Source organism: Camelina sativa, chromosome 3 (genome assembly GCF_030686135.1).
Source record: "Camelina sativa cultivar CO46 ecotype springtype chromosome 3, ASM3068613v1".
Lineage (NCBI taxonomy): Eukaryota > Viridiplantae > Streptophyta > Magnoliopsida > Brassicales > Brassicaceae > Camelina > Camelina sativa.
In genome coordinates, this window is record NC_141882.1 from 18496878 (window position 1) to 18518485 (window position 21608).

The 21608-nt window shown below is 42.8% G+C and overlaps 32 non-coding genes and 9 pseudogenes across 32 annotated transcripts; all 41 read right to left on the reverse strand.

Annotated features, from left to right (window-relative positions):
- Positions 1 to 218: 218 nt before the first annotated feature.
- Positions 219 to 337, reverse strand: LOC147947464 (5S ribosomal RNA). Its single transcript, XR_015595887.1, has one exon. It is a non-coding gene; the product is annotated as a 5S ribosomal RNA (ribosomal RNA).
- Positions 338 to 730: 393 nt separating this feature from the next.
- On the reverse strand, positions 731 to 849 carry LOC147947465 (5S ribosomal RNA; annotated as a pseudogene).
- A 391-nt stretch (positions 850 to 1240) lies between these two features.
- Positions 1241 to 1359, reverse strand: LOC147947466 (5S ribosomal RNA). The gene has a single exon (XR_015595755.1). It is a non-coding gene; the product is annotated as a 5S ribosomal RNA (ribosomal RNA).
- Positions 1360 to 1756: 397 nt separating this feature from the next.
- Positions 1757 to 1875, reverse strand: LOC147947467 (5S ribosomal RNA). Its single transcript, XR_015595767.1, has one exon. It is a non-coding gene; the product is annotated as a 5S ribosomal RNA (ribosomal RNA).
- Positions 1876 to 2268: 393 nt separating this feature from the next.
- On the reverse strand, positions 2269 to 2387 carry LOC147947468 (5S ribosomal RNA; annotated as a pseudogene).
- A 402-nt stretch (positions 2388 to 2789) lies between these two features.
- LOC147947469 (5S ribosomal RNA) lies at positions 2790 to 2908 on the reverse strand. Its single transcript, XR_015596046.1, has one exon. It is a non-coding gene; the product is annotated as a 5S ribosomal RNA (ribosomal RNA).
- Positions 2909 to 3300: 392 nt separating this feature from the next.
- On the reverse strand, positions 3301 to 3419 carry LOC147947470 (5S ribosomal RNA). The gene has a single exon (XR_015596002.1). It is a non-coding gene; the product is annotated as a 5S ribosomal RNA (ribosomal RNA).
- A 397-nt stretch (positions 3420 to 3816) lies between these two features.
- Positions 3817 to 3935, reverse strand: LOC147947471 (5S ribosomal RNA). The gene has a single exon (XR_015595768.1). It is a non-coding gene; the product is annotated as a 5S ribosomal RNA (ribosomal RNA).
- Positions 3936 to 4327: 392 nt separating this feature from the next.
- On the reverse strand, positions 4328 to 4446 carry LOC147947472 (5S ribosomal RNA; annotated as a pseudogene).
- Positions 4447 to 4845: 399 nt separating this feature from the next.
- Positions 4846 to 4964, reverse strand: LOC147947473 (5S ribosomal RNA). Its single transcript, XR_015596047.1, has one exon. It is a non-coding gene; the product is annotated as a 5S ribosomal RNA (ribosomal RNA).
- A 396-nt stretch (positions 4965 to 5360) lies between these two features.
- LOC147947474 (5S ribosomal RNA) lies at positions 5361 to 5479 on the reverse strand. The gene has a single exon (XR_015595889.1). It is a non-coding gene; the product is annotated as a 5S ribosomal RNA (ribosomal RNA).
- A 392-nt stretch (positions 5480 to 5871) lies between these two features.
- Positions 5872 to 5990, reverse strand: LOC147947475 (5S ribosomal RNA). The gene has a single exon (XR_015596004.1). It is a non-coding gene; the product is annotated as a 5S ribosomal RNA (ribosomal RNA).
- A 401-nt stretch (positions 5991 to 6391) lies between these two features.
- On the reverse strand, positions 6392 to 6510 carry LOC147947476 (5S ribosomal RNA). Its single transcript, XR_015595756.1, has one exon. It is a non-coding gene; the product is annotated as a 5S ribosomal RNA (ribosomal RNA).
- A 389-nt stretch (positions 6511 to 6899) lies between these two features.
- Positions 6900 to 7018, reverse strand: LOC147947477 (5S ribosomal RNA). The gene has a single exon (XR_015595884.1). It is a non-coding gene; the product is annotated as a 5S ribosomal RNA (ribosomal RNA).
- A 396-nt stretch (positions 7019 to 7414) lies between these two features.
- LOC147947478 (5S ribosomal RNA) lies at positions 7415 to 7533 on the reverse strand. The gene has a single exon (XR_015595758.1). It is a non-coding gene; the product is annotated as a 5S ribosomal RNA (ribosomal RNA).
- A 391-nt stretch (positions 7534 to 7924) lies between these two features.
- On the reverse strand, positions 7925 to 8043 carry LOC147947479 (5S ribosomal RNA; annotated as a pseudogene).
- A 375-nt stretch (positions 8044 to 8418) lies between these two features.
- On the reverse strand, positions 8419 to 8537 carry LOC147947480 (5S ribosomal RNA). The gene has a single exon (XR_015596008.1). It is a non-coding gene; the product is annotated as a 5S ribosomal RNA (ribosomal RNA).
- Positions 8538 to 8936: 399 nt separating this feature from the next.
- Positions 8937 to 9055, reverse strand: LOC147947481 (5S ribosomal RNA; annotated as a pseudogene).
- A 396-nt stretch (positions 9056 to 9451) lies between these two features.
- Positions 9452 to 9570, reverse strand: LOC147947482 (5S ribosomal RNA). Its single transcript, XR_015595761.1, has one exon. It is a non-coding gene; the product is annotated as a 5S ribosomal RNA (ribosomal RNA).
- A 391-nt stretch (positions 9571 to 9961) lies between these two features.
- LOC147947483 (5S ribosomal RNA) lies at positions 9962 to 10080 on the reverse strand. Its single transcript, XR_015595888.1, has one exon. It is a non-coding gene; the product is annotated as a 5S ribosomal RNA (ribosomal RNA).
- Positions 10081 to 10480: 400 nt separating this feature from the next.
- Positions 10481 to 10599, reverse strand: LOC147947484 (5S ribosomal RNA). The gene has a single exon (XR_015596020.1). It is a non-coding gene; the product is annotated as a 5S ribosomal RNA (ribosomal RNA).
- A 390-nt stretch (positions 10600 to 10989) lies between these two features.
- On the reverse strand, positions 10990 to 11108 carry LOC147947485 (5S ribosomal RNA). Its single transcript, XR_015595807.1, has one exon. It is a non-coding gene; the product is annotated as a 5S ribosomal RNA (ribosomal RNA).
- Positions 11109 to 11503: 395 nt separating this feature from the next.
- On the reverse strand, positions 11504 to 11622 carry LOC147947486 (5S ribosomal RNA). The gene has a single exon (XR_015595748.1). It is a non-coding gene; the product is annotated as a 5S ribosomal RNA (ribosomal RNA).
- Positions 11623 to 12010: 388 nt separating this feature from the next.
- On the reverse strand, positions 12011 to 12129 carry LOC147947487 (5S ribosomal RNA). The gene has a single exon (XR_015595899.1). It is a non-coding gene; the product is annotated as a 5S ribosomal RNA (ribosomal RNA).
- Positions 12130 to 12509: 380 nt separating this feature from the next.
- LOC147947488 (5S ribosomal RNA) lies at positions 12510 to 12628 on the reverse strand. The gene has a single exon (XR_015595999.1). It is a non-coding gene; the product is annotated as a 5S ribosomal RNA (ribosomal RNA).
- Positions 12629 to 13012: 384 nt separating this feature from the next.
- LOC147947489 (5S ribosomal RNA) lies at positions 13013 to 13131 on the reverse strand (annotated as a pseudogene).
- A 376-nt stretch (positions 13132 to 13507) lies between these two features.
- LOC147947490 (5S ribosomal RNA) lies at positions 13508 to 13626 on the reverse strand (annotated as a pseudogene).
- Positions 13627 to 14060: 434 nt separating this feature from the next.
- On the reverse strand, positions 14061 to 14179 carry LOC147947491 (5S ribosomal RNA). The gene has a single exon (XR_015595798.1). It is a non-coding gene; the product is annotated as a 5S ribosomal RNA (ribosomal RNA).
- A 385-nt stretch (positions 14180 to 14564) lies between these two features.
- LOC147947492 (5S ribosomal RNA) lies at positions 14565 to 14683 on the reverse strand (annotated as a pseudogene).
- Positions 14684 to 15078: 395 nt separating this feature from the next.
- Positions 15079 to 15197, reverse strand: LOC147947493 (5S ribosomal RNA). Its single transcript, XR_015595874.1, has one exon. It is a non-coding gene; the product is annotated as a 5S ribosomal RNA (ribosomal RNA).
- Positions 15198 to 15593: 396 nt separating this feature from the next.
- On the reverse strand, positions 15594 to 15712 carry LOC147947494 (5S ribosomal RNA). Its single transcript, XR_015595875.1, has one exon. It is a non-coding gene; the product is annotated as a 5S ribosomal RNA (ribosomal RNA).
- Positions 15713 to 16108: 396 nt separating this feature from the next.
- Positions 16109 to 16227, reverse strand: LOC147947495 (5S ribosomal RNA). The gene has a single exon (XR_015595877.1). It is a non-coding gene; the product is annotated as a 5S ribosomal RNA (ribosomal RNA).
- Positions 16228 to 16623: 396 nt separating this feature from the next.
- Positions 16624 to 16742, reverse strand: LOC147947496 (5S ribosomal RNA). The gene has a single exon (XR_015595878.1). It is a non-coding gene; the product is annotated as a 5S ribosomal RNA (ribosomal RNA).
- Positions 16743 to 17138: 396 nt separating this feature from the next.
- On the reverse strand, positions 17139 to 17257 carry LOC147947497 (5S ribosomal RNA). The gene has a single exon (XR_015596012.1). It is a non-coding gene; the product is annotated as a 5S ribosomal RNA (ribosomal RNA).
- A 395-nt stretch (positions 17258 to 17652) lies between these two features.
- On the reverse strand, positions 17653 to 17771 carry LOC147947498 (5S ribosomal RNA). The gene has a single exon (XR_015595895.1). It is a non-coding gene; the product is annotated as a 5S ribosomal RNA (ribosomal RNA).
- Positions 17772 to 18169: 398 nt separating this feature from the next.
- On the reverse strand, positions 18170 to 18288 carry LOC147947499 (5S ribosomal RNA; annotated as a pseudogene).
- Positions 18289 to 18682: 394 nt separating this feature from the next.
- On the reverse strand, positions 18683 to 18801 carry LOC147947500 (5S ribosomal RNA). Its single transcript, XR_015595879.1, has one exon. It is a non-coding gene; the product is annotated as a 5S ribosomal RNA (ribosomal RNA).
- An 889-nt stretch (positions 18802 to 19690) lies between these two features.
- On the reverse strand, positions 19691 to 19809 carry LOC147947501 (5S ribosomal RNA). Its single transcript, XR_015595891.1, has one exon. It is a non-coding gene; the product is annotated as a 5S ribosomal RNA (ribosomal RNA).
- Positions 19810 to 20204: 395 nt separating this feature from the next.
- Positions 20205 to 20323, reverse strand: LOC147947502 (5S ribosomal RNA). The gene has a single exon (XR_015595960.1). It is a non-coding gene; the product is annotated as a 5S ribosomal RNA (ribosomal RNA).
- Positions 20324 to 20717: 394 nt separating this feature from the next.
- On the reverse strand, positions 20718 to 20836 carry LOC147947503 (5S ribosomal RNA). The gene has a single exon (XR_015595822.1). It is a non-coding gene; the product is annotated as a 5S ribosomal RNA (ribosomal RNA).
- A 395-nt stretch (positions 20837 to 21231) lies between these two features.
- Positions 21232 to 21350, reverse strand: LOC147947504 (5S ribosomal RNA). Its single transcript, XR_015595991.1, has one exon. It is a non-coding gene; the product is annotated as a 5S ribosomal RNA (ribosomal RNA).
- Positions 21351 to 21608: the final 258 nt, after the last annotated feature.

A 21608-nucleotide genomic window follows, 5' to 3' on the forward strand; every position in this document is an offset into this window, starting at 1 on the left:
TCGCGATCACAAAAAAACATCCAAAACACATTCAAACGTCAAAATTCGGCCTCCGGAATGGAACAAAGACCCATTGCCTTGCCAGAAACACTCTTGGGGCTTTCCGAAATGGTTTTATGGTCGCGTGGTTCATCATGATGTAAAAATTACGATGTTCTGTTTGTACTATATAGTCTTACGCAACAACAAAAAAAAAAAAAAAAAAAAAAAAAGAGGGAGGGATGCAACACGAGGACTTCCCGGGAGGTCACCCATCCTAGTACTACTATCGCCCAAGCGCGCTTAACTGCGGAGTTCTGATGGGATCCGGTGCATTAGTGCTGGTATGATCGCATCCTTAAAATATACCATGCAATTGCATATATCGTTTTTTGAAAACTCAAGGGATCATTCAATGTGGGTCCCACTTGATATTTGGACCGGTTTATTCACCTTAGACGTGCTTCCAACCGCGAAAAACAAGAGATAACCATATCCAAACATAATTATGTGCTCGTAGTTAATTGTGTCGCGATCACAAAAAAACATCCGAAACACCTTCAAACGTCAAAATTCGGCCTCCGGAATGGTCCAATGGAACGTAGACCCATTGCCTTGCCAGAAACACTCTTGGGGCTTTCCCAATTGGTATTATGGGTGCATGGTTCCTCACGATGTAAAAGTTACGACGCTCTGTTTGTACTATATAGTCTTACGCAACAACCAAAAAAAAAAAAAAAAACAAGAGGGAGGGATGCAACACGAGGACTTCCCGGGAGGTCACCCATCCTAGTACTACTCTCGCCCAAGGACGCTTTACTGTGGAGTTCTGATGGGAGCCGGTGCATTAGTGCTGGTATGATCGCATCCGTTAGTATATACTATGCAATCGCATATATCGTTTTTTGAAAACTCAAGGGATCATTCAATGTGGGTCCCACTTTATATGTGGACCGGTTTTTCACCTTGGACGTGCTTCCAACCGCGAAAAACTAGAGATAACCATATCCAAACATAATTTTGTACTCGTAGCTAATTGTGTCGCGATCACAAAAAAACATCCAAAACACCTTCAAACGTCAAAATTTGGCCTCCGGAATGGTCCAATGGAATGAAGACCCATTGCCTTGCCAGAAACACTCTTGGGGCTTTCCGAAATGGTTTTATGGTCGTGTGGTTCATCACGATGTAAAAATTATGATGTTCTGTTTGTACTATATAGTCTTACGCAACAACAAAAAAAAAAAAAAAAAAAGAGGGAGGGATGCAACACGAGGACTTCCCGGGAGGTCACCCATCCTAGTACTACTCTCGCCCAAGCATGCTTAGCTGCAGAGTTCTGATGGGATCTGGTGCATTAGTGCTGGTATGATCGCATCCGTAAGTATATACCATGCAATCGCATATATCGTCTTTTGAAAACTCAAGGGATCATTCAATGTGGGTCCCACTTGATATTTGGACCGGGTTATTCACGTTGGACGTGCTTCCAACCGCGAAAAACAAGAGATAACCATATCCAAACATAATTTTGTGCTCGTAGCTAATTGTGTCGCGATCACAAAAAAACATCCGAAACACCTTCAAACGTCAAAATTCGGCCTCCGGAATGGTCCAATGGAACGTAGACCCATTGCCTTGCCATAAACACTCTTGGGGCTTTCCCAATTGGTATTATGGGTGCGTGGTTCCTCACGATGTAAAAGTTACGACGCTCTGTTTGTACTATATAGTCTTACGCAACAACCAAAAAAAAAACAAAAAAAAAAAAGAGGGAGGGATGCAACACGAGGACTTCCCGGGAGGTCACCCATACTAGTACTACTCTCGCCCAAGCGCGCTTAACTGCGGAGTTCTGATGGGATCCGGTGCATTAGTGCTGGTATGATCGCATCCGTTAGAATATACCATGCAATTGCATATATCGTTTTTTGAAAACTCAAGGGATCATTCAATGTGGGTCCCACTTGATATGTGGACCGGTTTCTCACCTTGGATGTGCTTCCAACCGCGAAAAACTAGAGATAACCATATCCAAACATAATTACTCGTAGCTAATTGTGTCGCGATCACAAAAAAACATCCAAAACACATTCAAACGTCAAAATTCGGCCTCCGGAATGGTCCAATGGAACAAAGACCCATTGCCTTGCCAGAAACACTCTTGGGGCTTTCCGAAATGGTTTTATGGTCGCGTGGTTCATCATGATGTAAAAATTACGATGTTCTGTTTGTACTATATAGTCTTACGCAACAACAAAAAAAAAAAAAAAAAAAAAAAAAGAGGGAGGGATGCAACACGAGGACTTCCCGGGAGGTCACCCATCCTAGTACTACTCTCGCCCAAGCATGCTTAACTGCAGAGTTCTGATGGGATCCAGTGCATTAGTGCTGGTATGATCGTATCCGTAAGTATATACCATGCAGTCGCATATATCGTTTTTTGAAAACTCAAGGGATCATTCAATGTGGGTCCCACTTTATATGTGGACCGGTTTATTCACCTTGGACTTGCTTCCAACCGCGAAAAACAAGAGATAACCATATCCAAACATAATTTTGTACTCGTAGCTAATTGTGTCGCGATCACAAAAAAACATCTCAAACACCTTCGAACGTCAAAAATTCGGCCTCCGGAATGGTCCAATGGAACGAAGACCCATTGCCTTGCCAGAAAAACTCTTGGGGCTTTCCGAATTGGTATTATGGGTCGCGTGGTTCCTCACGATGTAAAAGTTACGACGTTCTGTTTGTACTATATAGTCTTACGCAACAACCAAAAAAAAAAAAAAAAAAAAAAAAAAAAGGGAGGGATGCAACAAGAGGACTTCCCGGGAGGTCACCCATCCTAGTACTAGTCTCGCCCAAGCACACTTAACTGCGGAGTTCTAATGGGATCCAGTGCATTAGTGCTGGTATGATCGCATCCGAAAGTATATACCATGCAGTCGCATATATCGTTTTTGGAAAACTCAAGGGATCATTCAATGTGGGTCCCACTTGATATGTCGACCGGTTTATTCACCTTGGACGTGCTTCCAACCGCGAAAAACAAGAGATAACCATATCCAAACATAATTATGTGCTTGTAGTTAATTGTGTTGCGATCACAAAAAAACATCCGAAACACCTTCAAACGTCAAAATTCGGCCTCCGGAATGGTCCAATGGAACGTAGACCCATTGCCTTGCCAGAAACACTCTTGGGGCTTTCCCAATTGGTATTATGGGTGCATGGTTCCTCACGATGTAAAAGTTACGACGCTCTGTTTGTACTATATAGTCTTACGCAACAACCAAAAAAAAAAAAAAACAAGAGGGAGGGATGCAACACGAGGACTTCCCGGGAGGTCACCCATCCTAGTACTACTCTCGCCCAAGGACGCTTTACTGTGGAGTTCTGATGGGATCCGGTGCATTAGTGCTGGTATGATCGCATCCGTTAGTATATACCATGCAGTCGCATATATCGTTTTTTGAAAACTCAAGGGATCATTCAATGTGGGTCCTACTTGATATGTGGACCGGTTTATTCACCTTGGACGTGCTTCCAACCGCGAAAAACAAGAGATAACCATATCCAAACATAATTTTGTACTCATAGCTAATTGTGTCGCTATCTCAAAAAAACATCCGAAACACCTTCAAACGTCAAAATTCGGCCTCCGGAATGGTCCAATGGAACGTAGACCCATTGCCTTGCCATAAACACTCTTGGGGCTTTCCCAATTGGTATTATGGGTGCGTGGTTCCTCACGATGTAAAAGTTACGACGCTCTGTTTGTACTATATAGTCTTACGCAACAACCAAAAAAAAAACAAAAAAAAAAAAGAGGGAGGGATGCAACACGAGGACTTCCCGGGAGGTCACCCATACTAGTACTACTCTCGCCCAAGCGCGCTTAACTGCGGAGTTCTGATGGGATCCGGTGCATTAGTGCTGGTATGATCGCATCCGTTAGAATATACCATGCAATTGCATATATCGTTTTTTGAAAACTCAAGGGATCATTCAATGTGGGTCCCACTTGATATGTGGACCGGTTTCTCACCTTGGACGTGCTTCCAACCGCGAAAAACTAGAGATAACCATATCCAAACATAATTACTCGTAGCTAATTGTGTCGCGATCACAAAAAAACATCCAAAACACATTCAAACGTCAAAATTCGGCCTCCGGAATGGTCCAATGGAACAAAGACCCATTGCCTTGCCAGAAACACTCTTGGGGCTTTCCGAAATGGTTTTATGGTCGCGTGGTTCATCATGATGTAAAAATTACGATGTTCTGTTTGTACTATATAGTCTTACGCAACAACAAAAAAAAAAAAAAAAAAAAAAAAGAGGGAGAGATGCAACACGAGGACTTCCCGGGAGGTCACCCATCCTAGTACTACTCTCGCCCAACCATGCTTAACTGCAGAGTTCTGATGGGATCCAGTGCATTAGTGCTGGTATGATCGCATCCGTAAGTATATACCATGCAGTCGCATATATCGTTTTTTGAAAACTCAAGGGATCATTCAATGTGGGTCCCACTTTATATGTGGACCGGTTTATTCACCTTGGACTTGCTTCCAACCGCGAAAAACAAGAGATAACCATATCCAAACATAATTTTGTACTCGTAGCTAATTGTGTCGCGATCACAAAAAAACATCTCAAACACCTTCGAACGTCAAAAATTCGGCCTCCGGAATGGTCCAATGGAACGAAGACCCATTGCCTTGCCAGAAAAACTCTTGGGGCTTTCCGAATTGGTATTATGGGTCGCGTGGTTCCTCACGATGTAAAAGTTACGACGTTCTGTTTGTACTATATAGTCTTACGCAACAACCAAAAAAAAAAAAAAAAAAAAAAAAAGGGAGGGATGCAACAAGAGGACTTCCCGGGAGGTCACCCATCCTAGTACTAGTCTCGCCCAAGCACACTTAACTGCGGAGTTCTAATGGGATCCAGTGCATTAGTGCTGGTATGATCGCATCCGAAAGTATATACCATGCAGTCGCATATATCGTTTTTGGAAAACTCAAGGGATCATTCAATGTGGGTCCCACTTGATATGTCGACCGGTTTATTCACCTTGGACGTGCTTCCAACCGTGAAAAACAAGAGATAACCATATCCAAACATAATTTTGTGCTCGTAGCTAATTGTGTCGCGATCACAAAAAAAACATTCGAAACACCTTCAAACGTCAAAATTCGGCCTCCGGAATGGTCCAATGGAACGTAGACGCATTGCCTTGCTAGAAACACTCTTGGGGTTTCCCAATTGGTATTATGGGTCGCGTGGTTCCTCACGATGTAAAAGGTACGACGCTCTGTTTGTACTATATAGTCTTACGCAACAACCAAAAAAAAACAAAAAAAAAAAGAGGGAGGGATGCAACACGAGGACTTCCCGGGAGGTCACCCATCCTAGTACTACTATCGCCCAAGCGCGCTTAACTGCGGAGTTCTGATGGGATCCGGTGCATTAGTGCTGGTATGATCGCATCCTTAAAATATACCATGCAATTGCATATATCGTTTTTTGAAAACTCAAGGGATCATTCAATGTGGGTCCCACTTGATATTTGGACCGGTTTATTCACCTTAGACGTGCTTCCAACCGCGAAAAACAAGAGATAACCATATCCAAACATAATTATGTGCTCGTAGTTAATTGTGCCGCGATCACAAAAAAACATCCGAAACACCTTCAAACGTCAAAATTCGGCCTCCGGAATGGTCCAATGGAACGTAGACCCATTGCCTTGCCAGAAACACTCTTGGGGCTTTCCCAATTGGTATTATGGGTGCATGGTTCCTCACGATGTAAAAGTTACGACGCTCTGTTTGTACTATATAGTCTTACGCAACAACCAAAAAAAAAAAAAAAACAAGAGGGAGGGATGCAACACGAGGACTTCCCGGGAGGTCACCCATCCTAGTACTACTCTCGCCCAAGGACGCTTTACTGTGGAGTTCTGATGGGATCCGGTGCATTAGTGCTGGTATGATCGCATCCGTTAGTATATACTATGCAATCGCATATATCGTTTTTTGAAAACTCAAGGGATCATTCAATGTGGGTCCCACTTTATATGTGGACCGGTTTTTTACCTTGGACGTGCTTCCAACCGCGAAAAACTAGAGATAACCATATCCAAACATAATTTTGTACTCGTAGCTAATTGTGTCGCGATCACAAAAAAACATCCAAAACACCTTCAAACGTCAAAATTTGGCCTCCGGAATGGTCTAATGGAATGAAGACCCATTGCCTTGCCAGAAACACTCTTGGGGCTTTCCGAAATGGTTTTATGGTCGTGTGGTTCATCACGATGTAAAAATTACGATGTTCTGTTTGTACTATATAGTCTTACGCAACAACAAAAAAAAAAAAAAAAAAAAAAAAAAAAAGAGGGAGGGATGCAACACGAGGACTTCCCGGGAGGTCACCCATCCTAGTACTACTCTCGCCCAAGCATGCTTAGCTGCAGAGTTCTGATGGGATCTGGTGCATTAGTGCTGGTATGATCGCATCCGTAAGTATATACCATGCAATCGCATATATCGTCTTTTGAAAACTCAAGGGATCATTCAATGTGGGTCCCACTTGATATTTGGACCGGGTTATTCACGTTGGACGTGCTTCCAACCGCGAAAAACAAGAGATAACCATATCCAAACATAATTTTGTGCTCGTAGCTAATTGTGTCGCGATCACAAAAAAACATCTGAAACACCTTCAAACGTCAAAATTCGGCCTCCGGAATGGTCCAATGGAACGTAGACCCATTGCCTTGCCAGAAACACTCTTGGGGCTTTCCCAATTGGTATTATGGGTCGCGTGGTTCCTCACGATGTAAAAGTTACGACGCTCTGTTTGTATTATATAGTCTTACGCAACAACCAAAAAAAAAAAAAAGAGGGAGGGATGCAACACGAGGACTTCCCGGGAGGTCACCCATCCTAGTACTACTCTCGCCCAAGCACGCTTGACTGCGGAGTGCTGATGGGATCCGGTGCATTAGTGCTGGTATGATCGCATTCGTTAGTATATTCCATGCAATCGCATATATCGTTTTTTGAAAACTCAAGGGATCAATCAATGTGGGTCCCACTTTATATGTGGACCGGTTTATTCACCTTTGGACGTGGTTCCAACCGCGAAAAACAAGAGATAACCATATCCAAACATAATTTTGTGCTCGTAGCTAATTGTGTCGCGATCACAAAAAAACATCCAAAACACCTTCAAACGTCAAAATTCGGCCTCCGGAATGGTCCAATGGAATGAAGACCCATTTCCTTGCCAGAAACACTCTTGGGGCTTTCCGAAATGGTTTTATGGTCGCGTGGTTCGTCACGATGTAAAAATTACGATGTTCTGTTTATACTATATAGTCTTACGCAACAACCAAAAAAAACAAAAAAAAAAAAGAGGGAGGGATGCAACACGAGGACTTCCCGGGAGGTCACCCATCCTAGTACTACTCTCGCCCAAGCGCGCTTAACTGCGGAGTTCTGATGGGATCCGGTGCATTAGTGCTGGTATAATCGCATCCTTTGAATATACCATGCAATTGCATATATCGTTTTTTGAAAACTCAAGGGATCATTCAATGTGGGTCCCACTTGATATGTGGACCGGTTTATCACCTTGGACGTGCTTCCAACAGCGAAAAACTAGAGATAACCATATCCAAACATAATTTTGTACTCGTAGCTAATTGTGTCGCGATCACAAAAAAACATCCAAAACACCTTCAAACGTCAAAATTCGGCCTCCGGAATGGTCCAATGGAACGAAGACCCATTGCCTTGCCAGAAACACTCTTGGGGCTTTCTCAAATGGTTTTATGGTCGCGTGCTTCATCATGATGTAAAAATTACAATGTTCTGTTTGTACTATATAGTCTTACGCAACAACCAAAAAAAAAAAAAAAAAAAGAGGGAGGGATGCAACACGAGGACTTCCCAGGAGGTCACCCATCCTAGTACTACTCTCGCCCAAGCATGCTTAACTGCAGACTTCTGATGGGATCCAGTGCATTAGTGCTGGTATGATCGCATCCGTAAGTGTATACCATGCAGTCGCATATATCGTTTTTTGAAAACTCAAGGGATCATTCAATGTGGGTCCCACTTTATATGTGGACCGGTTTATTCACCTTGGACTTGCTTCCAACCGCGAAAAACAAGAGATAACCATATCCAAACATAATTTTGTGCTCGTAGCTAATTGTGTCGCGATCACAAAAAAAAACATTCGAAACACCTTCAAACGTCAAAATTCGGCCTCCGGAATGGTCCAATGGAACGTAGACCCATTGCCTTTCCCAATTGGTATTATGGGTCGCGTGGTTCCTCACGATGTAAAAGTTACGACGCTCTGTTTGTACTATATAGTCTTACGCAACAACCAAAAAAAAACAAAAAAAAAAGAGGGAGGGATGCAACACAAGGACTTCCCGGGAGGTCACCCATCCTAGTACTACTCTCACCCAAGCGCGCTTAACTGCGGAGTTCTGATGGGATCCAGTGCATTAGTGCTGGTATGATCGCATCCTTAGAATATACCATGCAATTGCATATATCGTTTTTTGAAAACTCAAGGGATCATTCAATGTGGGTCCCACTTGATATGTGGACCGGTTACTCACCTTGGACGTGCTTCCAACCGCGAAAAACTAGAGATAACCATATCCAAACATAATTTTGTACTCGTAGCTAATTGTGTCGCGATCACAAAAAAACATCCGAAACACCTTCAAACGACAAAATTCGGCCTCCGGAATGGTCCAATGGAATGAAGACCCATTGCCTTGCCAGAAACATTCTTGGGGCTTTCCGAAATGGTTTTATGGTCGCGTGGTTCTTCACGATGTAAAAATTACGATGTTCTGTTTGTACTATATAGTCTTACGCAACAACCAAAAAAAAAAAAAAAAAAAAAAAAAAAGAGGGAGGGATGCAACACGAGGACTTCCCGGGAGGTCATTAATCCTAGTACTACTCTCGCCAAAGCACGCTTAGCTGCGGAGTTCTGATGGGATCCGGTGCATTAGTGCTGGTATGATCGCATCCGTTAGTATATACCATGCAATCGCATATATCGTTTTTTGAAAACTCAAAGGATCATTCAATGTGGGTCCCACTTGATATTTGGACCGGTTTATTCACCTTAGACGTGCATCCAACCGCGAAAAACAAGAGATAACCATATCCAAACATAATTATGTGCTCGTAGCTAATTGTGTCGCAATCACAAAAAAACATCTGAAACACCTTCAAACGTCAAAATTCGGCCTCCGGAATGGTCCAATGGAACGTAGACCCATTGCCTTGCCAGAAACACTCTTGGGGCTTTCCCAATTGGTATTATGGGTCGCGTGGTTCCTCACGATGTAAAAGTTACGACGCTCTGTTTGTACTATATAGTCTTACGCAACAACCAAAAAAAAACAAAAAAAAAAAGAGGGAGGGATGCAACACGAGGACTTCCCGGGAGGTCACCCATCCTAGTACTACTCTCGCCCAAGCTCGCTTCACTGCGGAGTTCTGATGGGATCCGGTGCATTAGTGCTGGTATGATCGCATCCTTAGAATATACCATGCAATTGCATAAATCGTTTTTTGAAAACTCAAGGGATCATTCAATGTGGGTCCCACTTGATATTTGGACCGGTTTATTCACCTTAGACGTGCTTCCAACCGCGAAAAACAAGAGATAACCATATCCAAACATAATTTTGTGCTCGTAGCTAATTGTGTCGCGATCACAAAAAAACATCCGAAACACCTTCAAACGTCAAAATTCGGCCTCCGGAATGGTCCAATGGAACGTAGACCCATTGCCTTGCCAGAAACACTCTTGGGGCTTTCCCAATTGGTATTATGGGTGCATGGTTCCTCACGATGTAAAAGTTACGATGCTTTGTTTGTACTATATAGTCTTACGCAACAACCAAAAAAAAAAAAAAACAAGAGGGAGGGATGCAACACGAGGACTTCCCGGGAGGTCACCCATCCTAGTACTACTCTCGCCCAAGCACGCTTCACTGCGGAGTTCTGATGGGATCCGGTGCATTAGTGCTGGTATGATCGCATCCATTAGTATATACTATGCAATCGCATATATCGTTTTTTTAAAACTCAAGGGATCAGTCAATGTGGGTCCCACTTGATATGTGGACCGGTTTTTCACCTTGGACGTGCTTCCAACAGCGAAAAACTAGAGATAACCATATCCAAACATAATTTTGTACTCGTAGCTAATTGTGTCGCGATCACAAAAAAACATCCAAAACACCTTCAAACGTCAAAATTCGGCCTCCGGAATGGTCCAATGGAATGAAGACCCATTGCCTTGCCAGAAACACTCTTGGGGCTTTCCGAAATGGTTTTATGGTCGCGTGGTTCATCACGATGTAAAAATTACGATGTTCTGTTTGTACTATATAGTCTTACGCAACAACCAAAAAAAAAAAAAGAAAAAAAAAAAAAGAGGGAGGGATGCAACACGAGGACTTCCCGGGAGTTCACCCATCCTAGTACTACTCTCGCCCAAGCACGCTTAGCTGCGGAGTGCTGATGAGATCCGGTGCATTAGTGCTGGTATGATCGCATCCGTTAGTATATACCATGCAATCGCATATATCGTTTTTTGAAAACTCATGGGATCATTCAATGTGGGTCCCACTTGATATGTGGACCGGTTTTTCACCTTGGACGTGCTTCCAACAGCGAAAAACTAGAGATAACCATATCCAAACATAATTTTGTACTCGTAGCTAATTGTGTCGCGATCACAAAAAAACATCCAAAACACCTTCAAACGTCAAAATTCGGCCTCCGGAATGGTCCAATGGAATGAAGACCCATTGCCTTGCCAGAAACACTCTTGGGGCTTTCCGAAATGGTTTTATGGTCGCGTGGTTCATCACGATGTAAAAATTACGATGTTCTGTTTGTACTATATAGTCTTACGCAACAACCAAAAAAAAAAAAAGAAAGAGGGAGGGATGCAACACGAGGACTTCCCGGGAGGTCACCCATCCTAGTACTACTCTTGCCCAAGCACGCTTAGCTGCAGAGTTCTGATGGGATCCGGTGCATTAGTGCTGGTATGATCGCATCCGTTAGTATATACCATGCAATCGCATATATCGTTTTTTGAAAACTCATGGGATCATTCAATGTGGGTCCCACTTGATATGTGGACCGGTTTTTCACCTTGAACGTGCTTCCAACTGCGAAAAACTAGAGATAACCATATCCAAACATAATTTTGTGCTCGTAACTAATTGTGTCGCGATCACAAAAAAACATCCGAAACACCTTCAAACGTCAAAATTCGGCCTCCGGAATGGTCCAATCGAACGTAGACCCATTGCCTTGCCAGAAACACTCTTGGGGCTTTCCCAATTGGTATTATGGGTCGCGTGGTTCCTCACGATGTAAAAGTTACGACGCTCTGTTTGTACTATATAGTCTTACTTAACAACCAAAAAAAAAAAAAAAAAAAAAGAGGGAGGGATGCAACACGAGGACTTCCCGGGAGGTCACCCATCCTAGTACTACTCTCGCCCAAACACGCTTCACTGCGGAGTTCTGATGGGATCCGGTGCATTAGTGCTGGTATGATCGCATCCGTTAGTATATACTATGCAATCGCATATATCGTTTTTTTAAAACTCAAGGGATCATTCAATGTGGGTCCCACTTGATATGTGGACCGGTTTTTCACCTTGGACGTGCTTCCAACAGCGAAAAACTAGAGATAACCATATCCAAACATAATTTTGTACTCGTAGCTAATTGTGTCGCGATCACAAAAAAACATCCAAAACACCTTCAAATGTCAAAATTCGGCCTCCGGAATGGTCCAATGGAATGAAGACCCATTGCCTTGGCAGAAACACTCTTGGGGCTTTCCGAAATGGTTTTATGGTCGCGTGGTTCATCACGATGTAAAAATTACGATGTTCTGTTTGTACTATATAGTCTTACGCAACAACCAAAAAAAAAAAAAAAGAGGGAGGGATGCAACACGAGGACTTCCCGGGAGGTCACCCATCCTAGTACTACTCTCGCCCAAGCACGCTTTGCTGCGGAGTTCTGATGGGATCCGGTGCATTAGTGCTGGTATGATCGCATCCGTAAGTATATACCATGCAGTCGCATATATCGTTTTTTGAAAACTCAAGGGATCATTCAATGTGGGTCCCACTTGATATTTGGACGTGCTTCCAACTGCGAAAAACAAGAGATAACCATATCCAAACATAATTTTGTGCTCGTAGCTAATTGTGTCGCGATCACAAAAAAACATCCGAAACACCTTCAAAAGTCAAAATTCGGCCTCCGGAATGGTCCAATGGAACGTAGACCTATTGCCTTGCCAGAAAAACTCTTGGGGCTTTCCGAATGGGTATTATGGGTCGCGTGGTTCCTCACGATGTAAAAGTTACGACGCTCTGTTTGTACTATATAGTCTTACGCAACAACCAAAAAAAAAAAAAAAAAAAAAAAAGAGGGAGGGATGCAACACATGGACTTCCCGGGAGGTCACCCATCCTAGTATTACTCTCGCCCAAGCACGATTAACTGCAGAGTTCTGATGGGATCCGGTGCATTAGTGCTGGTATGATCGCATCCGTTAGTATATACCATGCAATCGCATATATCGTTTTTTTAAAACTCAAGGGATCATTCAATGTGGGTTCCACTTGATATGTGGACCGGTTTATTCACCTTGGACGTGCTTCCAACCGCGAAAAACAAGAGATAACCATATCCAAACATAATTTTGTACTCGTAGCTAATTGTGTCGCGATCACAAAAAAACATCCAAAACACCTTTAAACGTCAAAATTTGGCCTCCGGAGTGGTCCAATGGAATGAATACCCATTGCCTTGGCAGAAACACTCTTGGGGCTTTCCGAATTGGTTTTATGGGTCGTGTGGTTCCTCACAATGTAAAAGTTACGACGTTCTTTTAGTACTATATAGTCTTACGCAACAACCAAAAAAAAAGAGGGAGGGATGCAGCACGAGGACTTTCCGGGAGGTCACCCATACTAGTACTACTCTCGCCCAAGCACGCTTAACTGCGGAGTTCTGATGGGATCTGGTGCATTATTGTTGGTATGATCGCATCCGTAAGTATATACCATGCAGTCGCATATATCGTTTTTTGAAAACTCAAGGGATCATTCAATGTGGGTCCTACTTGATATGTGGACCGGTTTATTCACCTTGGACGTGCTTCCAACCGCGAAAAACAAGAGATAACCATATCCAAACATAATTTTGTACTCATAGCTAATTGTGTCGCTATCTCAAAAAAACATCCGAAACACCTTCAAACGTCAAAATTCGGCCTCCGGAATGGTTGCCAGAAACACTCTTGGGGCTTTCCCAATTGGTATTATGGGTCGCGTGGTTCCTCACGATGTAAAAGTTACGATGTTCTGTTTGTACTATATAGTCTTATGCAACAACCAAAAAAAAAAAAAAAAAAAAAAAAAAGAGGAAGGGATGCAACACGAGGACTTCTGGGAAGGTCACCCATCCTAGTACAACTCTCGCCCAAGCACGCTTAACTGCGGAGTTCTGATGGGATCCAGTGCATTAGTGCTGGTATGATCGCATTCGTTAGTATATACCATGCAATCGCATATATCATTTTTTGAAAACTCAAGGGATCATTCAATGTGGGTCCCACTTGATTATTTATTTATTTTTTTTTTATTTATTTTTTTTTTTATGTGGACCGGTTTATTCACCTTGGATGTGCTTCCAACCGCGAAAAACAAGAGATAACCATATCCAAACATAATTTTGTACTCATAGCTAATTGTGTCGCGATTAAAAAAAAAACATCTGAAACACCTTCAAACGTCAAAATATGGCCTCCGGAATGGCCCAATGGCAGAAAGACCCATTGCCTTGCCAGAAACACTCTTGGGGCTTTCCGAAATGGTATTATGGGTCGCGTGGTTCATCACGATGTAAAAGTTACGATGTTCTGTTTGTACTATATAGTCTTACGCAACAACCAAAAAAAAAAAAAAAAAAAAAAGAGGGAGGGATGCAACACGAGAACTTCCCGGGAGGTCACCCATCCTAGTACTACTCTCGCCCAATCATGCTTAACTGCGGAGTTCTGATGGGATCCGGTGCATTAGTGCTGGTATGATCGCATCCGTAAGTATATACCATGCAGTCGCATATATCGTTTTTTGAAAACTCAAGGGATCATTCAATGTGGGTCCCACTTTATATGTGGACCGGTTTATTCACCTTGGACGTGCTTCCAACCGCGAAAAACAAGAGATAGCCATATCCAAACATAATTTTGTGCTCGTAGCTAATTGTGTCGCGATCACAAAAAAACATCCAAAACACCTTCAAACGTCAAAGTTTGGCCTCCGGAATGGTCCAATGGAACGAATACCCATTTGCTTGCTAGAAACACTCTTGGGGCTTTCCGAATTGGTATTATGGGTCGTGTGGTTCCTCACAATGTAAAAGTTACGACGTTCTGTTAGTACAATATAGTCTTACGCAACAACCAAAAAAAAAAGAGGGAGGGATGCAGCACGAGGACTTTCCGGGAGGTCACCCATCCTAGTACAACTCTCGCCCAAGCACGCTTAACTGCGGAGTTCTAATGGGATCCGGCGCATTAGTGCTGGTATGATCGCATCCGTAAATATATACCATGCAGTCGCATAAATTGTTTTTTGAAAACTCAAGGGATCATTCAATGTGGGTCCTACTTGATATGTGGACCGGTTTATTCACCTTGGACGTGCTTCCAACAGCGAAAAACAAGAGATAACCATATCCAAACATAATTTTGTACTCATAGCTAATTGTGTCGCGATCACAAAAAAACATCCGAAACACCTTCAAACGTCAAAATTCGGCCTCCGGAATGGTCCAATGGTAGAAGACCCATTTTCTGGCCAGAAACACTCTTGGGGCTTTCCGAAATGGTATTATGGGTCGCGTGGTTCATCACGATGTAAAAGTTACGATGTTCTGTTTGTAGTATATAGTCTTACGCAACAACCAAAAAAAAAAAAAAAAAAAAAGAGGAAGGGATGCAACACGAGGACTTCCCGGGAGGTCACCCATCCTAGTACTACTCTCGCCCAAGCATGCTTGACTGCAGAGTTCTGATGGGATCCGGTGCATTAGTGCTGGTATGATCGCATCCGTTAGTATATACCATGCAATCGCATATATCGTTTTTTGAAAACTCAAGAGATCATTCAATGTGGGTCCCACTTGATATGTGGACCGATTTATTCACCTTGGACGTGCTTCCAACCGCGAAAAACAAGAGATAACCATATCCAAACATAATTTTGTACTCGTAGCTAATTGTGTCAGAATCACAAAAAAACATCCAAAACACCTTCAAACGTCAAACTTCGGCCTCCGGAATGGTCCAATGGAACGTAGAACCATTTCCTTGCCAGAAACACTCTTGGGGCTTTCCGAAATGGTATTATGGGTCGCGTGGTTCATCACGATGTAAAAATTACGATGTTCTGTTTGTACTATATAGTCTTACGCAACAACCAAAAAAAAAAAAAAAAAAAAAGAGGAAGGGATGCAACACGAGGACTTCCCGGGAGGTCACCCATCCTAGTACTACTCTCGCCCAAGCATGCTTGACTGCAGAGTTCTGATGGGATCCGGTGCATTAGTGCTGGTATGATCGCATCCGTTAGTATATACCATGCAATCGCATATATCGTTTTTTGAAAACTCAAGAGATCATTCAATGTGGGTCCCACTTGATATGTGGACCGATTTATTCACCTTGGACGTGCTTCCAACCGCGAAAAACAAGAGATAACCATATCCAAACATAATTTTGTACTCGTAGCTAATTGTGTCGCGATCACAAAAAAACATCCGAAACACCTTCAAACGTCAAACTTCGGCCTCCGGAATGGTCCAATGGAACGTAGAACCATTTCCTTGCCAGAAACACTCTTGGGGCTTTCCGAAATGGTATTATGGGTCGCGTGGTTCATCACGATGTAAAAGTTACGATGTTCTGTTTGTAGTATATAGTCTTACGCAACAACCAAAAAAAAAAAAAAAAAAAAAGAGGAAGGGATGCAACACGAGGACTTCCCGGGAGGTCACCCATCCTAGTACTACTCTCGCCCAAGCATGCTTGACTGCAGAGTTCTGATGGGATCCGGTGCATTAGTGCTGGTATGATCGCATCCGTTAGTATATACCATGCAATCGCATATATCGTTTTTTGAAAACTCAAGAGATCATTCAATGTGGGTCCCACTTGATATGTGGACCGATTTATTCACCTTGGACGTGCTTCCAACCGCGAAAAACAAGAGATAACCATATCCAAACATAATTTTGTACTCGTAGCTAATTGTGTCAGAATCACAAAAAAACATCCAAAACACCTTCAAACGTCAAACTTCGGCCTCCGGAATGGTCCAATGGAACGTAGAACCATTTCCTTGCCAGAAACACTCTTGGGGCTTTCCGAAATGGTATTATGGGTCGCGTGGTTCATCACGATGTAAAAATTACGATGTTCTGTTTGTACTATATAGTCTTACGCAACAACCAAAAAAAAAAAAAAAAAAAAAGAGGAAGGGATGCAACACGAGGACTTCCCGGGAGGTCACCCATCCTAGTACTACTCTCGCCCAAGCATGCTTGACTGCAGAGTTCTGATGGGATCCGGTGCATTAGTGCTGGTATGATCGCATCCGTTAGTATATACCATGCAATCGCATATATCGTTTTTTGAAAACTCAAGAGATCATTCAATGTGGGTCCCACTTGATATGTGGACCGATTTATTCACCTTGGACGTGCTTCCAACCGCGAAAAACAAGAGATAACCATATCCAAACATAATTTTGTACTCGTAGCTAATTGTGTCGCGATCACAAAAAAACATCCGAAACACCTTCAAACGTCAAACTTCGGCCTCCGGAATGGTCCAATGGAACGTAGAACCATTTCCTTGCCAGAAACACTCTTGGGGCTTTCCGAAATGGTATTATGGGTCGCGTGGTTCATCACGATGTAAAAGTTACGATGTTCTGTTTGTACTATATAGTCTTACGCAACAACCAAAAAAAAAGAAAAAAAAAAAGAGGGAGGGATGCAACATGAGGACTTCCCGGGAGGTCACCCATCCTAGTACTACTCTCGCCCAAGCATGCTTAACTGCAGAGTTCTGATGGGATCCGGTGCATTAGTGCTGGTATGATCGCATCCGTTAGTATATACCATGCAATCGCATATATCGTTTTTTGAAAACTCAAGAGATCATTCAATGTGGGTCCCACTTGATATGTGGAACGATTTATTCACCTTGGACGTGCTTCCAACCGCGAAAAACAAGAGATAACCATATCCAAACATAATTTTGTACTCGTAGCTAATTGTGTCGCGATCACAAAAAAACATCCGAAACACCTTCAAACGTCAAACTTCGGCCTCCGGAATGGTCCAATGGAACGTAGAACCATTTCCTTGCCAGAAACACTCTTGGGGCTTTCCGAAATGGTATTATGGGTCGCGTGGTTCATCACGATGTAAAAGTTACGATGTTCTGTTTGTACTATATAGTCTTACGCAACAACCAAAAAAAAAAAAAAAAAAAAGAGGAAGGGATGCAACACGAGGACTTCCCGGGAGGTCACCCATCTTAGTACTACTCTCGCCCAAGCATGCTTGACTGCAGAGTTCTGATGGGATCCGGTGCATTAGTGCTGGTATGATCGCATCCGTTAGTATATACCATGCAATCGCATATATCGTTTTTTGAAAACTCAAGAGATCATTCAATGTGGGTCCTACTTGATATGTGGACCGATTTATTCACCTTGGACGTGCTTCCAACCGCGAAAAACAAGAGATAACCATATCCAATAATTTTGTGCTCGTAGCTAATTGTGTCGCGATCACAAAAAAACATACGAAACACCTTCAAACATCAAAATTCGGTCTCCGGAATGGTCCAATGGAACAAAGACCCATTGCCTTGCCAGAAACACTCTTGGGGCTTTCCCAATTGGTATTATGGGTCGCGTGGTTCCTCACGATGTAAAAGTTACGACGTTCTGTTTGTACTATATAGTCTTACGCAATAACCAAAAAAAAAAAAAAAAAAAAAAAAAAGAGGGAGGGATGCAACACGAGGACTTCCGGGGAGGTCACCCATCCTAGTACAACTCTTGCCCAAGCAAGCTTAATTGCGGAGTTCTGATGGGATCCAGTGCATTAGTGCTGGTATGATCGCATCCGTTAGTATATACCATGCAATCGCATATATCGTTTTTTGAAAACTCAAGGGATCATTCAATGTGGGTCCCACTTGATATGTGGACCGGTTTATTCACCTTGGACGTGCTTCCAACCGCGAAAAACAAGAGATAACCATATCCAAACATAATTTTGTACTCGTAGCTAATTGTATCGCGATCACAAAAAAACATCCAAAACACCTTCAAACGTCAAACTTCGGCCTCCGGAATGGTCCAATGGAACGTAGACCCATTTCCTTGCCATAAACACTCTTGGGGCTTTCCGAAATGGTATTATGGGTCGCGTGGTTCATCACGATGTAAAAGTTACGATGTTCTGTTTGTACTATATAGTCTTACGCAACAACCAAAAAAAAAAAAAAAAAAAGAGGAAGGGATGCAACACGAGGACTTCCCGGGAGGTCACCCATCCTAGTACTACTCTCGCCCAAGCATGCTTGACTGCAGAGTTCTGATGGGATCCGGTGCATTAGTGCTGGTATGATCGCATCCGTTAGTATATACCATGCAATCGCATATATCGTTTTTTGAAAACTCAAGAGATCATTCAATGTGGGTCCTACTTGATATGTGGACCGATTTATTCACCTTGGACGTGCTTCCAACCGCGAAAAACAAGAGATAACCATATCCAAACATAATTTTGTACTCGTAGCTAATTGTGTCGCGATCACAAAAAAACATCCAAAACACCTTCAAACGTCAAACTTCGGCCTCCGGAATGGTCCAATGGAATGTAGAACCATTTCCTTGCCAGAAACACTCTTGGGGCTTTCCGAAATGGTATTATGGGTCGCGTGGTTCCTCACGATGTAAAAGTTACGACGTTCTGTTTGTACTATATAGTCTTACGCAATAACCAAAAAAAAAAAAAAAAAGAGGTAGGGTCCGGGGAGGTCACCCATCCTAGTACAACTCTTGCCCAAGCACGCTTAATTGCGGAGTTCTGATGGGATCCAGTGCATTAGTGCTAGTATGATCGCATCCGTTAGTATATACCATGCAATCGCATATATCGTTTTTTGAAAACTCAAGGGATCATTCAATGTGGGTCCCACTTGATATGTGGACCGGTTTATTCACCTTGGACGTGCTTCCAACCGCGAAAAACAAGAGATAACCATATCCAAACATAATTTTGTACTCGTAGCTAATTGTGTCGCGATCACAAAAAAACATCCAAAACACCTTCAAACGTCAAACTTCGGCCTCCGGAATGGTCCAATGGAACGTAGACCCATTTCCTTGCCATAAACACTCTTGGGGCTTTCCGAAATGGTATTATGGGTCGCGTGGTTCATCACGATGTAAAAGTTACGATGTTCTGTTTGTACTATATAGTCTTACGCAACAACCAAAAAAAAAAAAAAAAAAAGAGGAAGGGATGCAACACGAGGACTTCCCGGGAGGTCACCCATCCTAGTACTACTCTCGCCCAGGCATGCTTGACTGCAGAGTTCTGATGGGATCCGGTGCATTAGTGCTGGTATGATCGCATCCGTTAGTATATACCATGCAATCGCATATATCGTTTTTTGAAAACTCAAGAGATCATTCAATGTGGGTCCCACTTGATATGTGGACCGATTTATTCACCTTGGACGTGCTTCCAACCGCGAAAAACAAGAGATAACCATATCCAAACATAATTTTGTACTCGTAGCTAATTGTGTCGCGATCACAAAAAAACATCCAAAACACCTTCAAACGTCAAACTTCGGCCTCCGGAATGGTCCAATGGAACATAGAACAATTTCCTTGCCAGAAACACTCTTGGGGCTTTCCGAAATGGTATTATGGGTCGCGTGGTTCATCACGATGTAAAAGTTACAATGTTCTGTTTGTACTATATAGTCTTACGCAACAACCAAAAAAAAAAAAAAAAAAAAGAGGGAGGGATACAACACGAGGAATTCCCGGGAGGTCACCCATCCTAGTACTACTCTCGCCCAAGCATGCTTAACTGCAGAGTTCTGATGGGATCCGGTGCATTAGTGCTGGTATGATCGCATCCGTAAGTATATACCATGCAGTCGCATACATCGTTTTTTGAAAACTCAAGGGATCATTCAATGTGGGTCCTACTTTATATGTGGACCAGTTTATTCACCTTGGACGTGCTTCCAAACGCGAAAAACAAGAGATAGCCATATCCAAACATAATTTAGTGCTCGTAGCTAATTGTGTCGCGATCACAAAAAAACATCCGAAACACCTTCAAACGTCAAAATTCGGCCTCCGGAATGGTCCATTGGAACGTAGACCCATTGCCTTGCCAGAAACACTCTTGGGGCTTTCCAAAATGGTATTATAGGTCGCGTGGTTCATCACGATGAAAAAGTTACAATGTTCTGTTTGTACTATATACTCTTACGCAACAACCAAAAAAAAAAAAAAAAAAAGAGGGAGGGATGCAACACGAGGACTTCCCGGGAGGTCACCCATCCTAGTACTACTCTCGCCCAAGCATGCTTAACTGCGGAGTTCTGATGGGATCTGGTGCATTAGTGCTGGTATGATCGCATCCGTAAGTATATACCATGCAGTCGCATATATCATTTTTTGAAAACTCAAGGGATCATTCAATGTGGGTCCCACTTGATATGTGGACCGGTTTATTCACCTTGGACGTGCTTCCAACCGCGAAAAACAAGAGATAACCATATCCAAACATAATTTTGTACTCATAGCTAATTGTGTCGCGATCACAAAAAAACATCCGAAACACCTTCAAACGTCAAAATTCGGCCTCCGGAATGGTCCAATGGTAGAAGACCCATTTTCTTGCCAGAAACACTCTTGGGGCTTTCCGAAATGGTATTATGGGTCGCGTGGTTCATCACGATGTAAAAGTTACGATGTTCTGTTTGTAGTATATAGTCTTACGCAACAACCAAAAAAAAAAAAAAAAAAAAAGAGGAAGGGATGCAACACGAGGACTTCCCGGGAGGTCACCCATCCTAGTACTACTCTCGCCCAAGCATGCTTGACTGCAGAGTTCTGATGGGATCCGGTGCATTAGTACTGGTATGATCGCATCCGTTAGTATATACCATGCAATCGCATATATCGTTTTTTGAAAACTCAAGAGATCATTCAATGTGGGTCCCACTTGATATGTGGACCGATTTATTCACCTTGGACGTGCTTCCAACCGCGAAAAACAAGAGATAACCATATCCAAACATAATTTTGTACTCGTAGCTAATTGTGTCGCGATCACAAAAAAACATCCAAAACACCTTCAAACGTCAAACTTCGGCCTCCGGAATGGTCCAATGGAACGTAGAACCATTTCC